This window comes from Arvicanthis niloticus, chromosome 6 (genome assembly GCF_011762505.2).
Source record: "Arvicanthis niloticus isolate mArvNil1 chromosome 6, mArvNil1.pat.X, whole genome shotgun sequence".
NCBI lineage: Eukaryota > Metazoa > Chordata > Mammalia > Rodentia > Muridae > Arvicanthis > Arvicanthis niloticus.
The window spans coordinates 20,763,779-20,771,056 of NC_047663.1; the positions used below are offsets into that span (position 1 = coordinate 20,763,779).

The 7,278-nt window shown below is 44.5% G+C and overlaps 1 non-coding gene across 1 annotated transcript; it reads right to left on the bottom strand.

Annotated features, from left to right (window-relative positions):
- Positions 1 to 707: 707 nt before the first annotated feature.
- On the bottom strand, positions 708 to 898 carry LOC117712232 (U2 spliceosomal RNA). Its single transcript, XR_004607287.1, has one exon. It is a non-coding gene; the product is annotated as a U2 spliceosomal RNA (small nuclear RNA).
- Positions 899 to 7,278: the final 6,380 nt, after the last annotated feature.

The window sequence follows — 7,278 nt, forward strand, 5'->3', positions numbered from 1 at the left end:
GATGCCCTCTTCTGGTGTGTCTGAAGACAGATACAGCATACTCATATCTATGTAAAATAAAATCTTTTTAAAAGATGAAAGTAGATTCTTACCTCTTACACAAAAATGACCTCAGCAAAGATGTAAAACTCAAATTGTCATAAGAAACAAGTAAGCACATCTCAAAATAGAGGCACAAATACTTAAGAACAGGATTCTAATTGATCATGAAATAAAACCAATAATGGAAAACCAGCATAAAAGAAAACGGTCAGTTAACCAGAATGAGAGGAAAGTGGATTAAAGTCTAGAAATACACAAAGAATGGAATGAGACAGACATGGTGGTGAACCATGCCACGGAAGCAGAAGAGTTACAGGCTCCTGAGAGGAATCTCACAAAGGAAGATACAAGTATCAAAACTGGCAACCAAAAGCCCGAAAACTAAACCGAGAGACTCCATTAAGATTCTGCATACCTTTGAGTACCCAGCAGAAAGCTGTTCAAAACCAACTCAGAAAAATCTCAGTCTAAAAACAATGACAGTAACATACACTTGACACTAACAGGAAACAAAAAGTCTCAACCAATGAAGCAAAAACAGAAACAATAAGCAAACTGTATCTATGAATGAACAAAACATAGAACTCATAAAAAGTGCTGAAGGCGAGGAACATGGAGAGTAATATCTCAATCTTTCTTTTCAGACCATCATTTGAGATCCCCCGAGGGGGTGCACCGTTCCTGGAGGTACTGCAATACCAGGTCGATGCGTGGAGTGGACGGAGCAAGCTCCTATTCCAACTCCTACTTCCAAAAATCCATTTAATATATTGTCCTCGGATAGAGGACGTATCAGATATTAAACTGATAAGAACAGATACTACACTTGATCTTAGCCAAAAGGCCGAGAAGCGATACCCGACAACCCACACACGCCCGCGACACTCAACAGCGCACACACCTTACACTCACGGTCACCAGCACTCGCGCGCCCGCAAACGCGCGACCGACACAGACCCTCCTCTTCTATCCTCTCCACCACTTTTACGCCAGGGAAAGCCTGAGGGAATCCAAGGGGGCCGAGAAGTTTTTGTTGCGCTTTTCGTTCCCAGAGTTCCGCGGAGACCCGGGCGCGTACTCATTTGCATGCCCCGCCCAGCGTGCCTTCCGACTCTGCGCTGCCCAGCGCCGCCAGAAGCGCCGCCCGTGGTTCGGCCAGGCTCTTCTTCACGGTCTTTCAGACACAGAAATGACAGCCCCTACCACAAGAGCTGCCCCTAGCCCCCCTCTTATCTAGTGGCATCGCGTCTCGCCTGAGATGAGGTCCACGAAGGAGGCGAGGGGGCCGCTGCCCTTCCTGAGTGTGGCCCCGGGGAAGACGCGATCTGATCCCCTCAAGGGGCGGGATTGCAGCTCCTTGGCTAGAACTATTTTGCTCTGGGACTTTTGTCCTTCCCCGGGACCTTCCCCTTCGTCCCTTCTTTTCCTGGTTCCTCCGGTTTTCACGTGGCAGGCAAATTCTCGCCTAGGAAGCCCAGACTGACTCACGTGCGATTCCCGGCGATCCTCCTGCCTCAAAAGCGGAGTTCCTTTTTAAAAGTCTAATAAACCTGGCTGTGGTGGGGCATGTCTTTAATCGCACCACTGGGGAGGCAAAGGCAAGCACACGTTTGGAAGAACTCTTGAGTTCCAGGCCAACCTAGGCAACAGAGCGAGTTCCTGAACAGCCAAGGCTACATGGAAAAACCCTGTTTCGAAAGGCCAGTTAGTAAAAATAAATTAAAAAACAAACAAACAATAATCTCTCTGGGTCGAGGGGGTGGGGCTTACGACTGTAAAGCCGGTATTAAGATAGAGACAGGTGGAATCTGTAGGCCGGTTTAGGGCTACAGAGTGAGACCATCTCAAAGAAACAACACTTACGGCTGCGCATAGTGGCACACATCTCTTAACTGCAAGCACTCAACTTGACTGCCTGCCTAGGTTCTGCAGTAAATCGCTACCGATAAGGCAGGCTTTGGGTTTCTAGATGGAACAGATGTGGAAGCAAGTGTTCGCTTTCCAGTGTAAAGGGAATTAACGACCCCACCAGCTTTCCTTTGGCTTTCATACTCGGCATGAGAGTGCTCACCTTCACACACCATGCACGTACATATACAGTAATGATAAGTGAAACTTTTTTGGAAGAAAAGAGTTGGACAAACTGGCTCACACCTGAAGTCCAAGCACTCAGGAGGCAGACAGGTAGACCTCTGAGATGTAGGCCAGCTGATCTACAAAGCAAGCTCTGGGCTATCCAGGTATACACCCAGACTCAAAACAACAAAAAGGTGAAATGAAAAGCAAACAAACCAGCACATGCTGGCAAGAAGGTTGACATTGAAAAGGTGACTCTTACACAGTGTTGCTGGAAATACAAACCAATCCAGCCACTCTGGAATCAGTATTGAGGTTTATTCAGACTAACAATAGCACTTCCACAGAGCCCAGCTATACTGGGTATTTATTTACCCAAAGGACTCCAGGTCAACACATCTCAGAGACACTTAGTGTTTCTTACAGCCGACGCAACAGCTAAGTTATGGATCTATCCTCAGTGTCCAAAACCAGGAATGGATGAAGAAAATGCTTTGTATTTACAATGCAACTGTTTTCAATCTTAATAACTTAGCTGTTTGCAACAGAATTGATTCAGATAAATTATGTTAACTGAAGCCACTCATATAAATATTTTCTTTTACCTGTGCTCCCTACACTTCATATGGATATACAAATACACTCATATGTAAGACACAACAGTAGAACAGGAGTGGGGACAGAGATGAGAGAAGGGAGAAGGAAGTATGAGACAGAATGTATATTAAACTAAAAGGAAATTTTGAAATAGGCCCAAACTAATAAAAATAGCAGAGTCCTGTGATTCCTTTTCCCTAACCTAAATAGTTAAAAATGCCTGTCAGCAGGTTTGGGCCCAGTTAATTAGTTACAGAGGATGTGGAGTTACAAGACAAAGGCCTGTTGAATCATCCAAGGAACAGGCTGGCCATGAAAGATAAAAAGTATACAAAGACATCCTTAGAAGAACAGATGTATGTCCAAATGAGTAATGGGCCATCTGGTGTTCTTCCACCCTTCCCCCTTTTGGGCCCGCTCGGCCATACAGCCTGCTGATGTTCAAAAATGTAAAACAACAAATCATGTGTACCCACGTAAAAATCTCCCACTTCCCCCACCCCTTGCCTATAAAAGTCCTAATCCTTTGAGCCTCGGGGTGGGGTCAGTCCCTCTGTTTCCTATGTGAGATATAGGGATATATGCTGACCCAGAGCTCTGATATTAAACTGCCTCATGTGTTTACAGCAAAACGTCTCTCGTGAGTTTTTGGGTGGGCGCCGTCCTGAGACTTGAGTGGGAATCCCCCTTTGGGTTTTTTCAAAACGTGAAACAGAATGTATGTTAAACATGAAATAAGTTCAAACATACAGAAAGGCTTAAATACATACTGGGGCAGTGGTTTTCAGCCTTCCTAATGCTGTGACCCTTTAATACAATTCTTCATGTTGTATTGACCCCCAAGCATAAAATTATTTTTGTTGCTACTTTACAATTATAATTTTGCTACTGCTGTGAATCATAGTGTAAGCAATTCTGATATGATCCTGATAAGTAGGATGGTCTAGGTGACCCCTGGGAAAGGGGTCAATCTACCCACAAGATGTTACCACACACAGGTTGAGAACCACCGTGTTAAGGAAAGCTAGGCATGGTGGTTGTTGTTGGACAAAGCTTGTCCTGGGGAAAGGCAACACACAGGTCTTTTCACGACAGGTAAGGAACCCACAAGAGACCAAAGAACCAAAGAACGGATACTACCAAAGACTAACTGGGTAAACCACAAATTTTACTGAGGTTACTTACATGAGAAACGACTCAAAGACAGCTTCATTACCAAGGACCACCTCGGCATAGGTGACAGCTCACAATGCTGGGAACCTGAAGCTCACTGCACAGCCTGCAGGCAGCTCAACAGGTTGGGAAGTGTTCTTTTCAGGCGCCTCAATTGGACTAAATCTCTAGCTCTTCTGTGGTCTGAGAGTCTTTGCCGGTTTTTTCTTCTAAGAGTTTTCTTTGTAGCTCAGGTTTCTCTTCCTGAGTTTGTTTACTCTGTGAGGAGGAGCCTAGAGAATCTGATCAGTTTCAGGAACTTCCTGAAGCTATTTTGAGTTGTTTACCTTCCTGTTTAAGGAGCTTCCTGCAAGATGCAAATTTTAATCTGCAAGGGAACGGTTTTGTAAAGGCTATTTGTGCAATCCCAGCACTTGGGAGATGGATGCAGAAAAATTGTGAATTTTAGGGCCAGTCTGGGCAGCACAGTAAGTTTTCAGGACATATTAGTTGAAGAGTTCAAGTTTGCAAGGGGGGTGGTGGGGGAGAGGAAGAAAGAGAGAAGACTGAGATATTCAGCTCAGTCTTTTTTGGGTCTGGGTAGATCAGAGATTCACCAATCTGACCATGAATATATTTTAACAAAGAAGAGACTTTTATTTAGATACTGGCAGTAGGGCTATACCAGGGACTCCAGGTTCCAAAATATAGCACTGAGCCATGTGGGTTTATAAAGAGAACATAAAGTTACATACATTCTGTTTTGCAAACAGATGTTTCACAGGCATCCGGTGGTTTTGTTTTGTTAAGACAGAGTTTCTCTGTGTAGCCCTGGGTGTCCTGGAACTAGCTCTGTAGACCTGGCTAGCCTCAAACTCAGAAATCCACCTACCTCTGTCTTTTGAGTGTTGGGACTAAAGGTGTGTCTCACCACACACAGAAAACAACCCTTAACATTTGGAAGTCCAATTCTGGTTTATGTTTCTCTTTAAGCACAGTAACTTTAAACTTTTGTTTTTAATTTAAAAAAAATTTAGGTGCATTGGTGTTTTGCCTACGTGTGTGTGTGTGTGTGTGTGTGTGATCCTCTAGAACTAGAGTTACAGACAGTTGTGAGCTGCCATGCGGGTGCTGGGAATTAACTCGGGACCTCTGGAAGAGCAACCAGTGCTCTCAACCACTGAGCCATTTTTCCAGCCTTAATTTTAAGCTTTTAAACAAGTTATAGAGCATTTACCTATTTTGTGAAAAATCCAAGACAGAATCTTATGAATGAAAATTCCCAAAAAGAAGCTGTGTCTAGCTGGGCACGTAACTCCCGGATGGAGCTTGTCTTGAGAGTATCTTCAGTACTGTGGAGAGTCTGGGATTTTGTAGGTTCAGGGGCTAATTACTTTATTCTGGGCTAGTTTTAGCCTTCTGTGTCTGAACTAACACTTGGAGCATGAGAATATCTAAAAACCTCTTAGAAGCTACTTAGGAGAACACAAGCTTTCCTCAGCACAGGAGCTAAGATTGTCAACAGATAGCATCTTGGCCCATAAAATAGATCCTCCTATCTCAATAGAGCTGCCTCTCTGGCATACCCATCAAAGTATTTTAAAATTACCATGATTTAGGCAGGGTGATGATGGCACATGCTGTTAATTCCAGCACTCAGGAAGGAGAGGCAAGAGGACCTCTCCTGAGTTTAAGGTCAAACTGGTCTACAGAGCTAATTCCAAGACAGCCAGGGCTACCCAAAGAAAATTTGTCTCTAAAAACCCATGAAAAATTTGCCTTGGTTTATGACTTTGTTCTATGAAACTATAAAAACCTTGTGAAACTGCTTCCACATTGGAACGTGAAATTTGGGGTAACCTAAATCTGTTCCTCACTCAAAATAGCTCAAGAACAAACTATCTTTTAGTCACTTTAAGATGAGAGCTGTAGGCCAGGCAGTGGTGGCGCACGCCTTTAATCTCAGCACTTGGGAGGCAGAAGCAGGTAGATTTCTGAGTTCGAGGCCAGCCTGGTCTACAGAGTGAGTTCCAGGACAGCCAGGGCTACACAGAGAAACCCTGTCTCGAAAAACCAAAAAGATAAGAGCTGTAGTTTTCATATCAACCATTTCTAGTGGAGAGTGTGTCGGAAGGCAATGGGAAGGTATGGTGTGTCTCCTGGGGACCAGCGGCCCCTAGTGGTGAGACCCAATCAGAGTGGTCGTGCAAACCTGCAGGAAGCAGGACTCTTCAAGGCCATCCTAGATCTGATGAGCCCGATGCCAGGCTCTTTAGTACCACCTTTCCTCAGTCTCCAGAGTCTTTACCCTTTCCTAATAACCGTCTTTGTTTCTATTTCTAAAAAAACAGGAAGAAAGAAAGAATTGGAGACTGGCTTAAGCTGTTATGGGGTAATTGAGAGATTCACCAGTCTGACTGAATAAAATTTAACAACATGGTTTTTATTTATATATTGGTGCCAGGTCTCCTAAACGGGGCTCCACCCACAGCCGTCAGGGGTTTATAAAGGCAAGGGACACAAAGTTACATTCTGACTCCTGTGCAAGGAGGTCATCTTGAGCAGAACAAGCTTTTGTTTGCAGAATCAGGAACAGCAATTGTCCTTATGACCTATAACCTTGCCTAAACAACAAAATTTTGTAAAACAAAAACGGTGAGCCTCCATGTAACTGCTGGGAATCGAACTCAGGTCCTTTGCAAGAACAAGTGCTCTTAACCACCCGGCCAACTCTAGGCCACAAGCAGCACTGTTGGTTTGGAGTTCGACTTTAGCAGTTAACATTGCTAAGTTAGATCCTTCTTCAGGTTCCAGCTGAAATAATAACCTTTGCTTCTGCTGACCTCTTTCTGATTAGCTACCTAGAAGGGGAACAAGTGTTTTTTACATGGCTGGATATCTCAACTGATCTAGACCAACAGTCTGGATGCTAGGAGTGGAGAATGGGAGGGCAGAAACATATCTGATAGCCCTCTAGCTCCAGGACCACCTTCAGGACCCTCAAGAGCTGAGTCAGCTAGTAGGGTACCTTCTGGGGTGAAGCAGCCAGCTGACCCGATTCAGGGTGTAGCTCCCCAGAGGAACTGGAATCCTGGGTTAAAAGCAAACTCCTTAGATGGGACGAACATCTAAGAGTGGGGAGTGAAACCAAGATAACTCAAAAGAGTGGGGCGCTCAAAGTAGAAAACCAACTCTGACAGACACAATACATATAAAAACACACCCACTGAATAACAAATAAAAAACAGCCAGGTGCTGTTTCTCCTTGGGGAAGTCCACTTTCTCCTTGGAGCTCACAGGACAAAGTGGATTAGGCTGGACCTTCAAGACACAGTGTCACTAGTAGACTGTAAACAGTACTGAAGCTCCCTGAAGTCAGGGACCCAAACCACACAGTATTTCTCAGACACC